Source organism: Triturus cristatus, chromosome 5_2 (assembly GCF_964204655.1).
Source record: "Triturus cristatus chromosome 5_2, aTriCri1.1, whole genome shotgun sequence".
NCBI lineage: Eukaryota > Metazoa > Chordata > Amphibia > Caudata > Salamandridae > Triturus > Triturus cristatus.
This window is the reverse complement of record NC_140588.1, coordinates 600,319,150-600,342,305: the sequence shown is the minus strand read 5'-3', so window position 1 is coordinate 600,342,305 and position 23,156 is coordinate 600,319,150. Positions and strand designations below refer to the sequence as shown.

At 45.7% G+C, this 23,156-nt stretch overlaps 1 protein-coding gene across 10 annotated transcripts in view; it reads left to right on the top strand.

Annotated features, from left to right (window-relative positions):
- The window catches only part of PRRG3 (proline rich and Gla domain 3), a 244,823-nt gene that overhangs the window by 104,633 nt on the left and 117,034 nt on the right, over positions 1-23,156 (top strand). The window contains exon 1 of one of the 10 annotated variants that reach the window (XM_085607683.1): positions 15,909-15,928. The exons of 8 other annotated variants lie outside the window; for them this stretch is intronic. The gene's annotated coding sequence lies outside the window, so the exon portion shown is untranslated. Of the gene's footprint in view, positions 1-15,908; positions 15,929-18,472; positions 18,549-23,156 lie in introns of those variants that run through there. One more of the 10 variants, XM_085607682.1, reaches the window with a different exon arrangement.

Here is a 23,156-nt window from a genome sequence, read left to right as displayed (position 1 = left end):
CCGAAGAATTCCAGACTTGGCCACCATGCAGGAGAATGACAGGATCCGGCTCTACCGCTTCACCCAACCGTTGATTCTGGAGCTGACGGCGAGACTGGCACCACACCTGCAACCGCAGCACAGGTATCCTACGGCACTGACACCCCAGCTGAAGGTAATGGCTGCCCTACATTTCCTTGCCACGGGTACCTTCCAATATACCATAGCTCATGTTGGTGGCATGTCCCAGAGCATGTTCAGCGGTGTGCTGCATGATTTCTTGGAGGCCATGTTGATTCACCTGGATGACTTCATCAAGTTCCCAACCCCTGAACAGATGACTGAGGTCAAGCGTGGTTTCTATGCCCTGGGAGGGATGCCCCATGTCATTGGGTCCATAGATGGGACACATGTAGGTTTGGTACCACCACACGCACGGGAGGTGGCGTACCGCAATCGGAAGCACTACCACTCCATCAATGCCCTTGTGGTGTGTCTGTCCAACATGGTGATTTCACATGTCTGTGCACGTTTTCCAGGATCAGCACACGATGCCTACATCATGAGGCGTAGCGGGATGCCTGATATGATGATGCAGCTGCGCAACGAACGTGCATGTGTTGTTGGTGGGTACAGTCTGTCTGTCCTGTATTCTGTTTGGCCGAGCAGCACTACCGCTTCGCCTGTTCTGACGATATCCATGTGCTTTCCATTTAGGGGACGCTGGCTATCCCAACATGCCTTGGCTGCTGACACCTCTCCGCAACCCCATCACGCCGGCCCAGCTCCGCTACAACACCGCCCATGGCCGGACAAGGCGAGTGATAGAGAGGACGTTTGGCATGCTGAAGAGCCGATTCCGGTGCCTCCACAAGACCGGCGGCGCACTCCCATATGCCCCGGCGAAGGTCTGCAAGATCTTCATGGTCTGCTGCATGCTGCACAACATGGCAGTTGAAAGAGCTGTGCCCCTCATCCTGGATCAAGATGACGAGGACCATCCACCCGTGGAGGACGAAGGGCTTGGCAATGGGGCTAGTGATGTGGAGGATGTGGAGCCGCAAGAGGACATCCGGACTCGGCTCATACGCGACTTCTTTGCTTAGTGGTGAGTACCAGGGTCTGAGTGTGCACGCATTGGTCCCCGTGTGGCATGCGTTGTGATGTGTGTCTCCACCTGCATGTATGGCACGTGGGTCAGAGGTGTGTGTGGGTGTGTCACTGGAGTGATGGTGGCAGTGATGGTAGTATTTCCCCAGGCATAATTGTGACCTAGCATGTTGTCATACATACATGTGTCGAGTACATGCACATGCAAGTGGCTGTGCTTCTTGTGGCTGACTTCTTGTGTGTCTCTCTTCCCCAGGTACCTGCGCATGCCGTTTGCTGGTTGCATTGTTGTGGCACTGCTATTCCTCATGGACATGGCATCGTGGGCTGACTCAGCGTTACAGGCACGGACACGTTTGGAAGTCTCCATGGGGTAAGGGATGCATCTGGGATGTATTGGGTGTGGCAGTTGTTCACGATGTGTGCACACTGCCCCGGTCGGGGTTTGGGTCCTCTGCAGACATGTGGCATCCCCATGGGACACGACATGCAGCTGGGTACACCTGAATAGATGGGCTGCCTGGTTGTCAGTCATCAGTGATGGGATGGTGGATTGTGATGAAGGCATCAATGTGTGTGACACTGCCCTCGGACACATACGGTTAACATTGTCTTGACATGGCGTGGGACTTCCACATCAGCGGATGTATGGTGTATGGCAGGCTCTCCGTGAGCAGCTGTGGGTATTTAGCTATTATCCGACACTTGTGTGCCAGTTCCATGGCTATCACGCATTTGTGCTGCAGAAGGGGGGTGCCAGTGTTGGAGCCACATGTTACTCCACATGATGTGTTCATGTGTACTTCAAGTTGCCTCTGCAATCCCAAACACATGACTATTAAAGGTGTCCCTATGCCTCCAAGGTGCCTCTTCTCAGTCAATGCTGGTGTGTTGGCACGGTGCATCCTGCATGTCTGGCATGGTATTCCCTGATTGTGGCTATGTGTCAATGTGTCGAGTGGCAAGATGCAAGCTGTGTGTGTGTGCTGAGACTGTGTAATGGGCATGATGTCCATGACTGTGTGGGTATTGTGACATGTGCCATCCCCATGCATCCAACGTTGTCCATGACCCCATTCTCTGCATCCACCGGACTCAAGCTTGCAGGACATGGTTCTGCCACCTGTCTACACGTACCTGGGTGCCCCCCAGGACACGGGCCAGGATCCCTGACCTCTGCGCATGACTGTTGCTGTACTCAATGTGTCTGTCAGCACGGTTGTTCGGCCACCCCCTCAGCTGGTTCTGACCATCACGGGTGTGTATGGTGCTCCATGTCTGTCTTGCCTAGAAAACTGTGACCCATGTGTCCTGTGCCAGACTCAGGCCCCAGGGTGTGGATGGTTGAAGTGAACAGATGACTCAGGCATGTTTAGACTGTACAAGACACATGTTAGGTAATAATGCTACCAGCAGGCATCTACTCTTAATAGTGTGATTTATTATTGGGGGGGGGGGGCCAAGTGAGGGCCTTTCCGGGATTAGGGAATCCAAAGTTCAGTAGGGGAGTTGGTGTCCTTGCCATTGGAAATCCTCAGAGTCCATGCCACAGTCTTTGTCAACATTGGTCAGCCAGTGACCAGCAGGGCCATGTGGCAGAGAATGTCTCTTGATGCTGTGATGCTGTTGCTCCAGTGGGCCAGGTGCCAGGCCAGGTGTCCTGGGAGATGGTGATGTAGCAGCCACCCTCACGGTCCTTTCCGTGGACGACCCGGCTTCCTGCGGGGAACCTCAGCAGCAGGCCGTGACGACGTCTGGGATGCTCCGTCGGATGTTTCCTCCTCCTCCTCATGATCCCTCCCTGTGGGTGGTGATGTTCTCCGCCTTCTGGCACAGGGAGGGTCGGCCATGGTGTCGGCCATCCGACGGAGTTCAGCGTGAATCCCCTGGGACGCCGTCACTTGCTCAGCCTGTCTGTCCTCCATCCTCCGTTGGTGTAGCTGTAGACAGGCTATTAGCTCCGCATGTTGCTGGGCCTGCTGGACCTTGATCCCCTCGAGGACGGACACAACCTGGGCCATGCCCGTGGTGTCCTGCCGGTATGAGTCCAGGATGTTACGGACATGGGAAAATACCGGATCCCCAGCCAACTGGTCAGGCTCGCGCCTCCGCCGCTCTCCACTCCCACCACCCCTGCCCACTTGCGCCTGGCCTGCACTTGTGGGCACATGGGGTCTCCGGGACCCCTGAGGGGTGGCATTGGCGTTGTCGCCTGCCTCCTCCTGGGTGCCCGGGACACCGTGTCCCTCCTGGCGAGCCTGGCTGCATTGTGGTGTTGGGGCAGGGATCCTGGGTGTCTCCTGGGATGTGGCAGGAGTGGGGGTGGTGGTTGGCACGGTTGTACCTGACGCAGGTGCTGCAGGTGGTTGGACACCAGAGGGGCCAGGTCGGTCGGGGTCGTCCGCAGAGTGGTGAGAGTGGTCGCTGCCGGTGGGATCGGTCTCCTGCAGATCCGGGTCCTGTGAGTGTTCCCCCCCAGTGTTGGGGGGTGCAGCACGACGTTGACCTGTGTGTGAGAGAGACAATGTTACTTTTGATCCATGCAACATCCATGTTTCATCCGTTACAAAGTTGGCACATTTCCTCTTGGAATTAGGATCTGTCTTGCATTCCACTCACAGTGCACTTGTGCATGTGTGTGTCCCTTGGGCACCAATTTGGCCCCTTTAACTATGTGTGGCACAGTCTTACTTGCTGCGTCAAGTGTGACTGCAGTCAGCAGTGGAGTGTGCATGTGTGCCGAGCTATGCGTTTGCGCCTTCCTTGTAGCACTGTCCATGTGCACATGGAGTGGATCCACACACTCATATGATGCAGGTGGCTGTCCTTGTGCTCGTGTACAGGTTGTAACATGGCCCTGCGTTTTGCCATGATGAAGAGGGGGGGTTCTGGCACTGGGCACCCTTGTCTACATGCACGCAGTCCACCTGCTGACGAGCAGACATTCCCACACACCAAAGGACTGATTTGCTCTCCCTGTGTCTCCCTCCTTCTCTGTCCCCCTCTCCCTCCCTCTCTGTCCCCCTCTCCCTCCCTCTGTGTCCCCCTCTCCCTCCCTCTGTGTCCCCCTCTCCCTCCCTCTGTGTCCCCCTCTCCCTCCCTCTGCGTGTCAGCCTCCTCCCTCTGTCCATCTTCCTGAGTCTCCCTCCCTCTGTGTCCCCCTCTCCCTCCCTCTGTGTGTCAGCCTCCTCCCTCTGTCCATCTTCCTGTGTCTCCCTCCCTCTGTGTCCCCCTCTCCCTCCCTCTGTGTGTCAGCCTCCTCCCTCTGTCCATCTTCCTGTGTCTCCCTCCCTCTCTGTCCCCCTCTCCCTCCCTCTCTGTCCCCCTCTCCCTCCCTCTCTGTCCCCCTCTCCCTCCCTCTGTGTGTCAGCCTCCTCCCTCTGTCCATCTTCCTGTGTCCCCCTCCCTCTCTGTCCCCCTCTCCCTCCCTCTCTGTCCCCCTCTCCCTCCCTCTGTGTGTCAGCCTCCTCCCTCTGTCCATCTTCCTGTGTCTCCCTCCCTCTCAGTCCCCCTCTCCCTCCCTCTGTGTCCCCCTCTCCCTCCCTCCGTGTGTCACCCTCTGTCACCTTGGCCCAGCTTCCTGGGCACACACTGTTAGCAGATCTTTGAGTGGCCCTTGGCCTGTTGATGTGAGTTTGTTTCTGATCTCCAGGCACCCATTTTGTCTGCTGTGTGTCTGTGCGCTGCTGCTGTGGTGGTGTGTGCTGCCACTCTTTCACACTGTTGGCTGTTCATTAGCTGCTGGCATGTGCAAAACAGTGCCTTCACCCCCATGTGTTGATGCAAGGCATCCGCCATTTGCTGGCAAGTCATTCCTGTGTTGGGACACAGTGTTTGTCTGGCTGTGACCTAGGCCATATGGGCAGAGGGCATTGTTGTCTGCTTTGGAGTCGCACTATGTGATTCTTGGTGCCCACACTCCCGCCATCCGGGTTACCGTGTCATGTGTTGTTGTCTTCTGTGGCCTGTGACTTGACATTGTCCAGCTGGGTGCATGGGGCATGGTGGCAGCAGTGGCATGTGCCTGCTCATGGAGTGTGGTTGAGTAATGCGATGGCTTGTGGTGTTTGCGTGCCTGTTATTAATTTTGGTTGTGGTTGCAGTTCCCCCCATGTGAGGTGCGTTGTTTGTGTACTCACCCGGGTCTCGGAGTCCTTCTACTCCTTCAACTGCCTCCACCGGCAGTATGGCCATCACCCTCTCCTCCCAGGGATGGTACTGTACGGGTCTGCGGGAGGGCCCTCCTCCGGTGGCGTTGGCCTGGTCGTGTTCCTCCTGTCTCTTGGCTCTGACCCTCCTCCGCAGATCGTACCACCTGTTCTGGCAATCCTGCTTGGTCCTCCTGGTGTCCGCAACAGCATTCACAGCATCGACGATGGTCTGCCACATGGCTGTTTTGGCTGCCTGGCTGGTGCTTCTGACCAATGTTCCAAAGATCTGTGGCTCGACTCTGAGGATTTGATCAACAAGGACCTCCAACTCTCGGTGACTGAACTTTGGATTCTTGGTAGTGGGCATGGTGAGGGGTGTGGGTGGGGATGGTGTGGGTGTGGGGGGTGTGTGGATGTTGGGGGGGGTGTGGATGGTTGTGTGTGTGTGTGAATGTGATGAGAGGGTGTTTGTGAGGGTGGTCGTGTGAAGGTGTGCAAGTGTAAGATGTGGTGTCGCTTGTAGTCTGGTTCTGTGGTGTCTGGCAGCAGTGGGTCTGTTGCAAAGGCTCATGGTTTGTGTGTGTGGGCCCTTTTTATTGGTCCATGGGTGGGTGTGGCAGTGTTTGAATTTTGGGTGGGTGTGTTATAAGGAGTGGTGGTGTATTGGGCCTCTGTTTGTTTTTGACAGTTGCAGGTCAGTGATTGTGTTATTTTAGTGGTTGTTGGCCATGTTTAGTGGCTGTGTGCCTTTCGAATGGTGTATTGTTGAGTTGTTTTGTTTTGTCCTTGTTGTGTACGTGCGTTTTGAGCGTGTGTACGGTGTGTACTTGGGCCATTTGGTTGTACGATTTGGTCCTTGTGTGTGGCTTTGTACGACTCGTACATGCGGTTGTGATGTTGGGGCATGGGGTGCGCTCCGTACTTAGGAGGTTGTGTTGGGGGTGCGCCAGGAACGTACTGGGGTGGGGGTACGACTGGAACGTACTGGGGTATACATAGACGGTGGTACGACACGTACAGGGGTGGGGGGTGTACATTGACGGTGGTACGACACGTACAGAGGTGGGGGGGTGTACATTGACGGTGGTACGACACGTACTGGGGTGGGGGTACGACTGGAACGTACTGGGGTGTACATAGACGGTGGTACGACACGTACAGGGGTGGGGGGTGTACATTGACGGTGGTACGACACGTACAGGGGTGGGGGGGTGTACATTGACGGTGGTACGACACGTACTGGGGTGGGGGTACGACTGGAACGTACTGGGGTGTACATAGACGGTGGTACGACACGTACAGGGGTGGGGGGGTGTACATAGACGGTGGTACGACACGTACAGGGGTGGGGGGTGTACATTGACGGTGGTACGACACGTACAGGGGTGGGGGGGTGTACATTGACGGTGGTACGACACGTACTGGGGTGGGGGGGTGTACATTGACGGTGGTACGACACGTACAGGGGTGGGGGGGTGTACATTGACGGTGGTACGACACGTACTGGGGTGGGGGTACGACTGGAACGTACTGGGGTGTACATAGACGGTGGTACGACACGTACAGGGGTGGGGGGTGTACATTGACGGTGGTACGACACGTACAGGGGTGGGGGGGTGTACATTGACGGTGGTACGACACGTACTGGGGTGGGGGTACGACTGGAACGTACTGGGGTGTACATAGACGGTGGTACGACACGTACAGGGGTGGGGGGGTGTACATTGACGGTGGTACGACACGTACTGGGGTGGGGGTACGACTGGAACGTACTGGGGTGTACATAGACGGGTGGGGGTATACATATACGGGGGGTACGTGTCGGACGTACGGGGGCTGGGGGGAGTGTTGGGCGCGTATGCGGGCACATGTCTCCATGGTTGCTATTGGTGTTCGGTGCGGACGGTGTTTTTTCCATACGGTTGTAGGCTCGGACGCACGGGATGGATCGTGATTCCTCGGTCGGACTTGGCTTTTTACGTTTGTAAGGTAAATCGTCCGAGGACGTGTCGGACACATTTTCCGACCCGAGGACGTGTGGGGAATGATTCCCGGTGCGGGTCGTATGGACTTTTTACCATGCGAATCGTGATTGCCAGTTCGTACGGCACTTGTACGATTCGTACGGTAAAAAGACCCGATACGAGTCGCACGGGGGAATTTTTTACCGGATCGTGATCGGCACCTTAGTATGTGCAAAATACGCATGTGCAAATTGAGCTGTGATTAGTGCAAAATATTATGAGATGTGCAATATATATATATATATATATATATATATATATATATATATATATATATTTATTTTCTACTGGCGGGGTCGCCAGTAGATAGTTATAGTTAGGACCGTGTTTCCATAGGAAATCCGCAACATTCTATTTGGAATAACTTTGGCGCAGATTGACGAATCCTCGCGAAATTTTCAAAATAGGCGGGGCGCTCCGCTCCGCTCCTTCCCTGAAAGTCTCGGGGGGGATTCGTCAAGCGGGGGCTGAGAAAAAGGGGGGTCCCAAAACGCGTTTTCCCCATGCATTTTTCCATAGGAACTTTAGTCCAAGCTACAGCCCGAACGGCTGAACAGAATTACTTGAAATTTGGCAGAGAGGTAGTCCTCAGTTCAGGGATGTGCCTTTTGCAGGTCTGGTGTAAATCTGTTCATTATTTCCTTAGAAAATTGCAGTTAAAAGCATATATATATCTATAAGCGCGCACCGTGCGCGTACGGTAAGCATACCGTACGCGCACGGTGACGTGCGCGAGCGCAATTCTGATTGGTTGTTAGATGTCAGTAAACATTCGAATCGGTCGAAATCAGGAAGTGTCGGCCGCCATTTTGTCTCTCGCAGTCTGAGGCAATGAAAAACAAAGGGCGAAAACGTGAGAAGGGGGCAGGATGGACCGGTCCTGACCCCCTAGCCTTTGTCAGGGGGTCACTGAAGGACCCCCAAGGGTAAAAAAAAAAAAAAAAATTTTTTTTTTTGCAAAAAATCGCGGGGAGCGCGCACCGTACGCGCACGGCACGAACAACGCATCGTGGGCGCTTGGTGCGTGTCGCGCACCAAGCGCCCACAGCGTGCGCACCGTGCGCGAAGCGCACCGTGCGCGTACGGTACGCGCACGGTGAAAAAAAAAAAAAAAAAATACATAACTTAGCATTTAAAAAAACGTACAAATTCACTGAAAAAACCATAGGTTTCACACACGTTATAGTTAGGAATTAGCATTTAAAAAACCTTGCAAATTCACTTAAAAAACCATAGGTTTCACACATGTTATAGTTAGCTGGACATTTCACTCGTGAAAAACCATTGAAATTCACCCGTTATAGTTAGTGCAGGCAACTATAACTCACGCGACCGCAATCCTCTGCTGATGACGTCAGATATTACATCACTGATGACATATGTGTCTTTATGAAAAATAAATATTTGTAATATATGTATAGGTAAAGATTAATGGAAGAAGACATGGGTAAATAAGTGTCTAAATACATTGATATAATATCTGACGTCATCAGCAGAGGATTGCGGTCGCGTGAGTTATAGTTGCCTGCACTAACTATAACGGGTGAATTTCAATGGTTTTTCACGAGTGAAATGTCCAGCTAACTATAACATGTTTGAAACCTATGGTTTTTTAAGTGAATTTATATATATAGATATATATATATCAGAGTTCCCACTGTCATTTCCTCCAGATCGGAAAGCACAAATTGGGACACGGACTCCACAGTAGGTGCGTGGTTTTCTTTTATTTAATCAAGCAGATAGACGCTTCGGCATGGTGGCATGACGCGTTTCACCCAACAAGTGGGCTTGATCACATGATGAGATTCCCTTTCTCTTCACTATATATAGCACTTACACAGATACCACTCATTGCGTCATGTGATGCAGTGAACATAAAACAAATACTCTTTGCTAGGTGACTTTTCTAAAATCATTGTGATCAAATACAATTATTTTGAATCAAGTGACCGTATGTATGATAACAAATGCCACAATTATTATAGAAATTATATAAATAATTTAAAATAATTAGAATCAGAAATTACAAAGTGCAAAATGCAATGTGCTAGTCGATGGTCATTGAATGGCTAACATTTATAGGTGCAAATACCTCAATGTAACAGGAACATCATTTTTTATGCACAGCATTGAAAGGCATAGATTATATTAAAAAAAAATTGGAAAGGAGTATACCTATTGTCTTTAAGTCTACAGCCACGAGTCATAGAGAGTCAATCCCCTGCAGGAGGATTTCCACAAGAACGTATAAAATTATAAAAGTATTTTAAAGTGCTGGAAATTAATATAAAAATAATCACAATTATTTTTATTGTTATTAGAAATCATAATAGTTTTTTTAAAAGAATTTCAAAATCTCGGGTTAAATTTATCATCCTGATTGTTTCAAAGGAATTTGGACAAGGAAGTTGCAAGATTCATTAACCCATTAAATAAATACATTCTCAGATTACAAGCAATGTATAGAATTTTTTTGGGAGAAAAAAATGTCTCAATACACCCTGAGTTCTACATCTAAATCAACAGTTATGTTTCATCTAATTTTACTAATAATATATAAGAGCCAGGGAGTCAGAAGATAGCCAAAACCTCAATGACACGGTGTATGAATCACCTAAAAAGTTGGTGTCATATGGGCATGATTTGGTATGAAGGGACTACATAATCAATGACTATAATAAGAAAAGGAAAATCGTGATCAAGTTGAAGGGGATCCAATTGCAATGTCAGTAAAATTCCTCCAATCTGTCTGAAATTAGTAGATTTTATCAAAAAATATATAAAGATTAAATTATTCTGACAATATTATAAATAGCCTTTAAAAAGATCTATATATAAAAATACATTCTTAAAATGAGAAAATGCATAAATATATTAAAAGACTTTTTCCAAAAACCCAATAAAATGCAATCTAAAAGAAGTTCCCCTCCCTTAATAACATGAAAAGTTCCTTTTAAAAAACAGTGAAATGACATCATATAAGCATCAAAAAGCATGGCCTCATAAGAAATTATATAGCTCTTCCCCATTGTTCAGTCCATTCAGGGTACGGGTGTTCAATTCAAGTATAAATTTGGATTCTAATTGTTTAGGAGCTTTTTCCATGTTGCCCCCCCCTTCTCATGGGTGGAACAGCAGAGATAACAAAATTCTTGAGGTCCTCCAATTTGTTCATGTGCACTGCCTTGAAATATCTGGCCACTGGATATGTCATGTCAGAATTGACTATCGCTCTAAGATGTTGTAAGATGCGTACATGCACCTGGAGCTTAGTGCTCCCTATGTATTGCAGATTGCAAGTACAGCTTAATACATAGACTGCAAACTCCGTACGGCAGTTGTATCTGGCCTTGATTAGGTTATTAGACGCACCAAATACAGTAGTGTATTGGGAGGTATTGATTCCAAACCTGCAGGCCCTACATGTGCTGCATTTCACAAAACCATTTTGTGGTTTAAGCCACATGGTACTAGTTTTGCTAGTTGGAGCTGTCAACTCTGGACTGGATTTGACTAAGGCATCATGCATAGATTTGGATTTTCTGAATCTCAGGGTTGGCGGAGCGGGAAATAACTGACCAAGTATCATGTCTGTTTGTATTATGGGCCAGTGCTTATTAATGATAGTCCTGATTTTCCTGTGCTGACTGCTATATGTTGTTATAAATCTCATTGGATTGTTGTCAGTATCTTCATAGGCTACACCTCCCTTATTTCTTTCAATGGCAGTGGTGCAAGTCAGTAAATCATTCCTAGATTGAATGCAAACTTTAGCCAAAGCTGCGTTAATCACTTGATTATTGTATCCCCTTGCCAGGAATCTGGTCTTGCTTTCTTTGATGCATTTTCAAAGTAGTAGTCAGTGCTACAGATTCTACGAAGTCTCAAAAATTCCCCATAAGGGATACTTTTTATCAAATGTGAGGGATGGAAACTAGATGCATGAAGTGTTGAGTTTCCAGCGGTGCTCTTTCTATGCAATGTAGTTTCAATACTACCTTCACCAACACATACTTGTACATCTAAAAAATCAATGGACCTATCGCTAACCACTGCCGTGAACTGGAGATTGAGTTTGTTTTTGTTAAGTGTATGGATAAAGTCTCTGACCAGTGTTTCAGGTCCTTTCCATACAAAAAGAATGTCATCGATAAAGCGCATCCATCCTGTGATGCGCTCTTCCCATATTACCCTGTGTTCTACTTTGAGGACCTGTTCCTCCCACCAGCCCACGTGTAAACACGCGTAGCTGGGGGAAAAACAGGCCCCCATCGCTACTCCTCTGATCTGATGGTAAATATCTTTGTTGAATAGAAAATAATTGTTATAAAGACATAACCTAATCATTTCAACAAGCATCTTTCCATGTTGATAATATTCAATTGGCCTGTCCCCCAAAAAAGAATTAACTGCATTAATACCATGTGAATGATTGATGCTGGTATATAAAGCACACACATCAAGAGACACCAATAAATATTCAGGTGACCAATCAATGTCTTTGAGTTTCTCCAAAAAATGAGTGGGGTCTTTGATATATGAAGGTAGAGCGACTACCAATTCCTGTAGGTGAAAATCAACCTATTCAGAGATCTTTTCCAGAATTCCTCCTCTCGCATTGATAATAGGTCTTCCTGGCACTGGCAAGATTTCTTTGTGTATTTTTGGTATGAAATATATCACTGGGGTTATTGGGAACTCCGTTCGTAAGTAATTGAATTCATCATTGGTGATCAGATTGTCTCTTTTCCATTTGAAAAGTTGCTTTGAAACAGTTGTTTTTAACACTGTTAACTGTTGTGCATTAGATTACGCATAGCAAAGGGGGTCATTTAAATGTTTGTCTGCTTCCAACAAATATTCTTCCCTGTGCCACAACACTATATTGCCACCTTTGTCGGATTGTTTGATGATAATCTCATTGTGATGTCATTTGAAATGTCATCGGTGATGTCACTGACCATGTCATGAATGATGTAATATGTGACATCATCAGCAGTGGATTGCGGGCACGCGAGATGTAGTTAGTACAACTAACTATATCGGAGGAATTTCAATGGTTTTGTTCGAGTGAAATGTCCAGCTAACTAGAACACCCCTAAAACCTATTGTTTTTTCAGTGTATTTCTAAGGTTTTTTAAATGCTAATTCCTAACTATATCAGGCCTGAAACCTATGGTTTTTTTAGTGAATATAGATGTATATTAATATAATATAGTTTTTTCCACTAGGAAAAAAGACCAAGGGTTACAGGGATGTTCTAGTTAGGCTCACATTTTACACACACAAAAAAAATTAAAAGTCAGCGGTTCTAGTTGGTTATCTCAAGAAACTATAACTGGTTAACAACACTTTGCTGACTGACTCATGCATGGATTGAAGGGCTTGGCCCACATCACCCCAGTTTTAAAGCTGTGCAACTGGTAACCCAACAAACAAATACTTGATTTCAAAATGTTCTGCCTAGTACACAAAGCTTTGTACGTCTCAGCAACAGACCACCATTTCAACGTATTAACATTATTTTATGTTAATACTTTTTCAAAGTGTAACTGCTACCCCAAGGGTGTTTTTGCATTAGTATCCATACCGATCCATAACAATAAACGACTTGTACACCGCAGGCCATATTATTTAGAGGGCTCCCTTTCACTGTTTGTGCCACAGCGCACCTTTCAAATGATGTGCCTGGGACAAATGGGGAAAGTGCACCCTATTCTGCTGAATGTGCTGCCCTCAGTGCAGCCGCAAACTTGCACAGCCCTGGGAACAGTGCATTCAAGTGAAATACGTAGCAGCTGTATACAAGCCACTCCGTGTTTCACGGTGCTGACGGCAACCCGCCTGCACTTTCAAGAGGTAAGAGATCCTTGGAAACAATTGCAGGAGGGTTCAGTGTGACTGCACCCGCCTGCAGGGGGATATCGGGAGGGGACAAGGGAGTCCATGAGATCCCCTTTAGCCCATTCTGAGGGATGCATTCTGGGGTTCACTGACAGTGTGCCCTCTTGCCTCCTTATGGCTTCTTTGTGCTTGCATCCATAATACAGCACGGACGCAGAGACAAAGATTTCCTCATTTTCAGGGGTCCACCCCTGTGCAAATGAGATAATGGCCTCTCAAAATAGTGCTGACACTACATGTGCACCAGTGCTGTCAGTATTACAGAAGGGTCTGCACAAGCAGCCCATTCTGTAATTCCAGAGTGCCCTGCGAGCACAACGACCTCACTCACACACCCTTTGCACCCCCAGGGCCCTTTCGGTAATACAGCCCCAGAATTGTATATGTTTAAAAGCAGGTAGTTTATTCTTTCTTAAAACCACAATGATTTTGTTGGGATCTTATTTGTAGTAATACAGCCTTCCAGTGTTCAGCTAAAAGATCATCCTCCCTTTTTTGTATTGTGGGGCAAGGAATAGAGCTGCTTTGGAAAATAGAGTCTCATTAGGAATATATGGTTTAACTTTACCTTGGAAGTAGACAGGGCCTTGTTGGTAGAATGCCTTATGAATTGTACAGAGGTTCCTGAAAACAACGTTTGCCAAAGGGCAGGCTGTGGAAGTTTGCTAACACTGAGGACATCCGATTGCACATGTGTAAGTTCATATACTTTCTAGGTTTGGAAACAATTGCAGCTTTGGTTTCTGGGACTGTAGAGCACCTAAATACTGGGCATTGCAGTAGTCCAGATGTGATAAAATGGCAGCATGGATATGTTTTCCTGTAGTAGAACCGAGAAAGAGGGCAGATTTTTTTTTTTTTTTTCAGCTTTAAATGAAAAAAACATGTGGATGTCCTTGTATTAATGTGTGACATGGCAGACAGAGTATTATCCACTTTGATGACCAGATTTTCCTCCTGGGGCACCAAGACACTCAGCGAGCTTCATTGCGTTTGCCGCCAGTAAGAAGCCCAAGAATGTTGTGAATCTCCTAGCATAAGAATTTCTGTCTTAGCTGTGTTACGTTTCCTAGTGTTTTCTTCTATCCAAACGGCAACTGGTGATAAATATCTCTTAAATTTTGCTTTAGTGTATCCTGCGTTTTCAGCTCTGGGAATGACTATCTGTATGTCATTGGAGTAGGTCATAAAAGGGAAACCAAAAGATCTAACCAGGCAAGCCATGGGAACCACATGGATGTTAAAGCTATGCTTAATGATGAACCCTAAGGCAAGCCTGTTTCACGTGTCCCCACTCTCCTGATTTTTTGTGTAACCTGATTCAAAGAATATCATGCAAGATGGTCTTGGAAGGGAGAAGCTAGAGTAAAATCCGAGCTGCTCTGCCGCCCTCGGGCATCAGAGCTCATCCAAGATAAACAACAGAGCTGTCTTTTTGTTGTGAAGGGACCTGAAACTGGATTCTGCATGATCCAGAGACACTTTATTTGGTAAGAATGTGGATATCTGTTCTTTTACATGATTTTCTAAATGTTGTATTGTGGGCAAGAAGCTGAGAGAAGTGATAGTCGTTTAATATGCTGGGTTCTACATTCAGGGTTTTTTTTGGAGTGGTGTAATTATAGCTTGTCTACATATAGGAGGAATTTGATCAGATGAAGTCAAAGAGTTTCTCTAGAGAAAGTCTTAATGTGGCTGAACCTATCGAATGGAAGATGAACAATGTGTGCTGGACATGTTTCAAGAGGAGACCCAGATTTTATTAAACCTCTTGGAGAATTGCCCCAAGCCAAAGCAGTGCCCAATTCAGGAGTGCTGGTATAGGCCAATGTGTCCTTCACCACCCTTGGGTTAAAAGTATCCAGCACCTGTTTCCTGCATATTAAGACCACGCGTCACATTCTGTCTTAAACAGACGTGCACTTTCTTATACAAATAGTTAAGGTGTTGATGCAGTCTATGCAGTACTATGACACTGCAGTATACTGGTCAGGCCTGGGAATACCTGAATAAGCTGCAACTGGTACAAAAGGTGACAGGTGGTCTGATCACAGATTAGTTCCAACAGGATCACGTTTCCTTTATTCAGCATGCCTTTTAACTGGCTTCCCATATTCAGTAAAATACTTTTTAAATCCACGGTCGTCACTCACAGAGACAGACTTCATGGCATCTCTGTCCAGCTGGCATGAGAAAATGTAGCTTTTATTGGCCCAATCTGCCTTACTTTGTGCCATCAACTTGTACAGTCACGTTTGTAAATTGTGCCTTAACCGTGGCTGCCTCAAAAGCATGGGACGCCTTGCTGCTTGCTCTTCAGACACAATTCCACTTATTAAAATTCTTACAGGAATTAAAAACATTGCTATTTACCCAATATATTAGTTTTGTAATTGTTAGTGTGTCAAGATGATGACTTTCTAATTTTTAATTGATGATGTTTTCATTAGTACAATTGCGTAATTCTGCCCTCGTTCTGTCCCCCTGCCTTAGTTTTGTTACTAAAGCACTAAAAAGAAGTTGCCTATGTTGCGCTCAAACATTTGTATGACGTCTCCTAACAGGCAATATTACATGGAGAACCAAGAGAAAGAAGTCACTTTGTCATAGAGCTGTGATTAAAAAAAAAAAAAAAAAAAAGCACGATGCTTCCCACCATGAGACACAAATCGAACCCAAGACACTGACGGGAAGATGTGGAAAACGACACAAGCATGAAGAGACACGGAGACAGCTAAAACTTTTGAGAGTGAAGGGGTGAGTGTTCTGCACATGGCACTTGAAACCCGAACCATGAGGGTCATGTTATATAGGAGTGAGGGTGTGAGAGCTATATAGTTCACTCCCATAGCTCAGGTTCCTGACACGCAGCTACTTTCCATATGCACTGGGCGATCTGATTAAACTACCCACGCCAGCTATTTCATGTAATATATTCTCAATGCTGACTGTTTCAAGAAGGAACCTGCAGGAGGCAAAGAGCATTACAATAATTACATTATTGATTGTGCAAAGCGCTATGCTGATGGGGCATGACAAGAAGCTGCCAAACATCTCTGGCATGCGCTGTCTGCAGGAGGAGGGGTGCAAAATGGGTGGCTGCAGGCGCCGCAGTAATGTCTGCACCCAACTATTGCCTCATAATTTAAAGGTGATTGCAGGTTATGATGCTGATATATGTTGAGGGAAACAAAAGCTATTTATCCTCGTAAGTGCGCTTGACGAACCATTCACTTCAGACTCCCTACATTTGTAATACGCTTGATTTGAATGGTGTGTCAAGCAAACTAAGCAGTAATGACACAATAATGTGGTTAACAATATCATTGACAAAAATATCGGGCAAAAATATTGTGACAATAATAGTGGAACACACTATAATGTTTTTGCACTATATAGGATAAATGGCCATGTTCTAGGTTTTTAAAATATGGCTCTTTTTTAAGTGCTGCTGCTGCGAGGAGGCCCCAGCAGAGGTTTCTCTAGGTACAGGCTTAGTGTTCCTTATCTTTACTTTTAACTTGGCGTCATGTATCATGTTTTAATATTTCTGACTTAATGGTTATGCTAAATGGCTTGATGTATGCACTTTCATTTTATGGTTTTTATTAATAAACTAAATTACTACTACATGCACATATAAAAAAATTAAATAACAAATGTTACATTTAGCCACTATATAAAATATTAAACATTTTAAAAACACACAAATACGTTTACTAAAAATATTAACATAAAAAAATATATCGAAAAATAAACAAATAATGTAAAATCTAACCAATGTTCGGAAAACTGTTAAATGTACTATTCCCACTCCATTCTAAAGAACAAATCTCAAATCAATAGTTGAATGATGATCAAAGAAAGAGAATGGGTGAGCCCAGATGCCTCTATGTATATTGTTAGCAACTGTGATGTCAAAACCTAGATATGAAAACCGTATCACCTCACAGGAAGAAGTTAAATAACTGTATTATAGGAGATATTTGTTTCAAAAATAACCCACCTGCTCCTTCTATTAGTGGAAACAGTATTATTTCATCGTGTGCATAATCAGAATGAGCCTATTAACACATCGTTTGGAGTACAGAACCTCATCTGTAGATTCAAATTCTATAAATCTAATGAGGATCAATAAATATTTCTGCACACAGTTGACAAGATTTTACTCAGTACTGAACCTGGAAGGTGTAGAACTAAGGGGATGTTATCAGAAGCTTAACCATGTTACCATCTTGAATCTCATTCAAACGACCTTGCTGGTGCTTTCTCAGTATGGAAATCCATCTAAAAGTACTTCAAAAAGTCAGTGCAACCATATTTACAGGGTTTCAAAGAGGAAGGGCGAAAACATAAGTGTTTCTTCCACAGAGACAAATATTTTTCTAGTGGACAGAAACAAATGGATTTAGTCATAATGCACAGATGTGGAATATGTACGCATGTGGTTTGTCTGCAATGCCCTAGTTTCAGTTTCACTGATTAAGGACTGGGAATAAAGAGACAAGGAGCTGGACTGCATATATAGGAGGTATGGGAAGTTCTATTATAAGCTTGATCTATGCCATGGTTTTGGGATGTTTAGTGTTTTGAAATGTTGCAGAACTACAACAGCAGTATGGTATCACCTTTGTCAGTCGTAATGCTTTTATTTCATTGGAAATCTAATAAAATGTTCTGCTTTTGGCTGTAACTGTAATTTGCATAGAACGCTGCACAACTTGATGACCAGGCCTGGGCATAAAACTCTGCTCACAGTGTTGGTGTAATTCAGAATCTCCACACTATGCACAAAAAAAGGAGTTCCTGATAAATTTCGCTTTCTGCCTCAAGTCGCAATTGTTTTGGGGTTGGTGAGCTCGTGCCAGGTGTTTCCGTGCGCTGGTGAGGACAACAGGTATGGCAAGGTGCTTGCGAGTGCCAGTGAGATTTGCCGGAGGCCCCCAAGACTTGCCAGCCATTTGTGAGATTTGACAGCCGCTAGCACAGCTTTAAGCCTCGCTGGCAACATCCGGCACTTTTTATCTGACAGTGAGAGAGCACCATCGACCGCAGATGCATCCTCAAGCAAATTTTCTCCTTGAAGCTGCTAAATCTACTCAAATATGTTTTTGTGTTAATATTCTTCTCCATTGGACCATTTGATTTGTGTTATTTTTTTTGTGCGTGGAGCATTTTTTTAAAGTTCCTTTTTTTCCCAAACAGGAGGAAGTGACCCAGAGACTCCTATTTCCTGTTCCTGTCTAGCAGGCTCCTCCCAGTGCTTTGTTTATCTCCTGGTCACTTTTCCTTTGGATTTGAAGCTGGAAGGATCACTCTATTTTTCTGCTGCATATATACCATTGGATTTAAGGACTTTGTTTTTGTGATATCCCAAGTAATTTTAAAAACTGTTGTCAGAGGGTGTTTGTTTGATAGAAGGCATGCCCAAGAATCTATTTGTACTTGTATTTGATTTTAAAAATGTATTTTGGTAGGCGGCCTGCAGTTTCAGTCAGGGTTGCATTTAATTTTTCTTCTTTTGTATAGGAAAAATGTTGCACAGTTCAGTACATTTTCATCATGTTTTTAATACATTTGCACAATTCATTTATTTTACCATGTGGCCTGGTCTGCCAATGGGCCACCCAGCCAACAGGCCTAGTACTAGTCATGGGTGCATGAAACAATTGTTCTGTGGTGTCTGTTAAATTTAAACATCATTTAGGCCATGGATGGCATTGAATTCAATTTAAAAAAGGGGGTTTTATTTAGGGTATTTCACTTTTTTTCTGCAATACGTGTATAGGTGGAGTGATATATATTTGATGCCTTTGGAGGATGTGCGTTGTAAAGTTTTACAGCTCAGTTAATTTTCGTTTTTGGCATTGCAGAATTTATGCTGTTTTCTTAAGTGTTACCATGCCTCCTTTGTCTGGCCAGCTTGTGAGTGTGTTTGCCATAGGCCACCATTTATCTTTGTTCCCTATGCCATGTGACCAGGGGCCACTTTGTATAGTCGGTGTCCATAGGCCTGGACGTTTTCTTTGTTTTCCATGCCTCCTTGCTTGTTGTTTGACCATGTGGCTGGTGTCCATTTTGTGCAGCCAGCTAGTGTGCCTTTGCCATAGGCCTGCATGTGTTTTTTGTTGTGGACATGCCTCCTTGCTTGCTGTTATTGGTTTTTTTTTTATCTGATATCCGTTTAATATTATGGTTGAGGATCATTGTAATATTTGTATGTCTATTAACGGTTTTATAGGCTATGCTTTTTGCATTTTTCACATACAGCCCCTTGCCTCCTGATGGGCTTCTCATAGTCCCCTAATACATCAGCAAATGATTATTTGTATTTCTTATTTAAATGTTCCTATTTAAATTTTCTTTTATGTATTTTTATTTACATTTAAAAAAATGTTTTAAGTTTTTCCACTTTCCATCTACCACAGCCACACAATAGCATACATTTTTTAAGGATTATTCCCTTTTCCACTGGACTTCCTGTCGGCTGTAGAATAGATGCTCACTGCTAGCATTCATTTTTTTAAGCATTATACAATTTTACCATGCACCTCCCTGACTGCCACATGTTTCTCCCTTAGATGCACACAAAGCAAACGGTTACATCTGTATGTTGTCATCCTGATCGGAAATTAAAAAATTAGGTTCTGGTGGTGTGGTTTGACTTTGAAATGCCCTGCTGTTGTTTAATATTTAGGATAATAATAACTTATGTAACAACACTAAATTATGTTGTGTGTACTAGTTCAAACTGCGACAATGTCACATTTCACTAAAGTTTTATTTTTTGCTTGTTTGCTTTTACGTGCACAAGAGACTTCACCCACAGTACTGAAAGACAGTCACATGAGTTCGCCAATGTCTTCAGCTTGTGCAACTAAGTGCCACTGCCAACTGACCATTTCAAGATGACCTCAAAGAAAGATGCTGCTGAAGAAAGTGGCCGTAGGGAGGAGAAAAAGCAGATTTCCGCCGCTGGCGTGTCAGTCAGAACCTTTTTTGGCATTCTTGTGCCTGTTAAACCAGCCTCCTGGCAGCAGCACTCCTGCATCAGCAGCACCACCCCAACTTAAGTCCAAGTTTTTCAGCAAGACAGCCACTGCAATCATCTCGACACCGGCGAGCAGTGGCGTTGAATTGGATTTGTCTCTTTCACAAAGTAGTACCCAATCATTGCAGAAAAGTGGACAACAGTCGCAGCCAGCTATGGTTCTTACTGAACTAGGAGCAGAACAGGAGGTTGAGCTTCCTGCTGAGCAAGAAATTCTTCTTTTATAACCATTGGTTTCTAGATCTCCAGCAAGAAAAATGAAGGCTACTCCATCTTTTCCAAGCCCCCCTTCTGATGATCTTGACACGGATTGGATCCCAGCAGAATCTGAGACCTGCCCAGGAAAAGGAAAATTCCTGAAACCCCTACAATAATAGAAGGGGATGAGGATGACAACACAGTCATTGTGGAAGCTGGCACAGAGGAGACTGACATTACCCCTCCTATTCAAGCTGCTCCAAGGGATGTGGTACCACCATCCCACCTGCACCAGTTTCCATATTTGTAAGACCCATGCTGAGACCTGCATCCACCACTAGCTCTGTAGAAATGTGCACTGCTGAGAGGAAATAGTCGACTCACCCGCCTACCTCCAGTTCTTCAGTCAGTGGCACCAGTGGCCCACAAAAAAGGTACTCCGCCCCGTTTGCAACTTCGCTATGGTTGGCAAGCAAAAGGACAACATTGCAATAAGCTCTATTTACAATGCTTGTGTACGTCGAGGTAAGCTTGGTACACACTATGGTACTGGAGGCCAAGAATCCCATTTGAAAAAACATCTCACATACCACTGGGAGTTGCACCTTTAATCAACTTTCTGCATGTGGTGGTGGTCTAGGGGATGTGGGAGGGGTATCTGCTCCAGAGTCACCAATCATAGTGGTAGGTGTAGGTGGTGGTGAGGAAGAACAGGGTGACAACCTTATGTAAAGGAACCCTGTCCCTAGCAGTGCACCGGTATCACCCACCTCAGCAATCTCGCAATGAGACAAGAGTCAGATGGAGACAACACCTCAACAGCATACAGTAGTGACTGCCCCAAGATGCACATTGTCTACCACCTGCTGGTCCTCTCCAGAAGTCACCTGCATCAGTGGCACCACCAACAAAAATAAAATCCAGGTTAATATTACAAGCATGTTTAGGCAGGAGGGCCCTATGACCACAACCACCCACCGGCATGTTTGTACGATGGGAAGCAGGCTAAAGTGTTAGCGCTGCTCCTCCTCCCCTTTTCATTTGTGGAAGGAGTGGGGTTTTTAGAGTTTGTGGCAGCTATCTGCCCGAAGGAAAGTTCCCAGCAGGACCTACTTTGCCAGAGTGGCTGTTCCAGTGCTCCTCCTCGATGTGCTGGATTTGGTTGGAAAAGCTTTGCAGCAGTGTTGTTCAGGCTATCCACCTGACAACAGACATATGGGCCAGTTGTCAAGCCACTCACTGCATGTGTATCACTGCACACTAGATCTCCTTTGTGGAGGTTAGGCAACATCCATCGGCAGGTCTCCGCTTGAAACAGTAGATGTGTTCGCTAAGGAGAAATCACATACAGCTGCAAGCCACTTGTAGAACTTTAACAGCAAGGTCTTTGAATGGCTCTGACCCAGAGGTCTCAGAACTGGGTTTGTTTCCCCGGACAATGGCATTAATATTGTTAAGGCCATGGCAAAAGGTGGCTATTTGAGGATACCGTGCATCAACATCAATGTTCAGGACTTTCTCAAAAAAGGCCTCGTTAGCAACTTGCTGATCATCTGCAAAAGAATCTGCTCTACTTTCAGCCATTCTTTTAAAACCCGGAAGCAGTTGAGGATCATTCAGCGTGCTAACAGAGTACAAGATAAAGCTCTCATACAGGAGGTGCCAAAATGTTGGAATTCAACCAATTAAATGTTACAATGTCTGAGCAGTACAAACTGATCAATGGGTATGTCATGCAAAGAGGAGGAGATGTAACTAAAAGCATGACAATTGAGATGGCCAAATGGAAACTAGTCAAATGCCCAGCAGAGATGCTACTTGCTTTTGAGGTTTTCACACAGGAAGTCCGAAAGGAGGACAGTATGATAGGCCAGGCTATCCCATTGTTGCATCTGCTAAAGGAACAATTAAACAAATGTCTGACAGGTTTGCAGCTGTGGGCAATGAATATGAAGATGCATATACCTTGATTCAGAGCTTAATCTTTCGCTTGACTGAGATTATAAGGCTGCAAAGAGACATTGTGTCATCCAAAGAGTACATCTGTGCTACAATACTGGATTCATGTTACAAAAAAATACTGGCCGATTTCAGTCCTTTTTTTTATAAGGGAATGGTTCAGAATACATACAAGAAGTGGATTGTTAAGCAAGCCAGAGTCCTGGAAGAAGAATGGCTGGAACATAGAGTCCCACTCACAGAAAGAAGTTCTGGGGTGCTGCCTTAAACTTCCAAACAGGTCAGTCCTGTTGTCTCGCAGAAGTCAACACCAGCAACAAGAACATTGGCAGCAGCAACAACCGGAACACAAGAATCGTCCACAACCTTTGGTATCAAATGGCAGGGCTTATGTCCAGTGCAGCGGTGAAGGCAAAAATAGTTGAGCAAGTGGCAGCACAAGTGACCATTGAGTGAATATCTGGATGGCCCAAGAGAGGTATAGGTGGATCAAAACCCATTTGTGTATTGGTATGCAAAGATAAACCAATAGCCAAAGTTCAGCAGGCTGGCAATAAGGTATGTGGCCAGGAGCCAGTGTGTCTGCTGAGCGTGATTTCCATGCAGCTGCGGCAGTCGTCGCAGTGAGATGGACCAGTATCGTGCCTCAAACCTGTCAATAGATTGACAATGAACAAAATGAACCAACATTCTATACAAAATGTCACTGTTCTGAAACACCACAGGAGGAGAATGAGGGGGATTGGTCAGACTCGGATCAGAGTGTGTTAGCTGGCC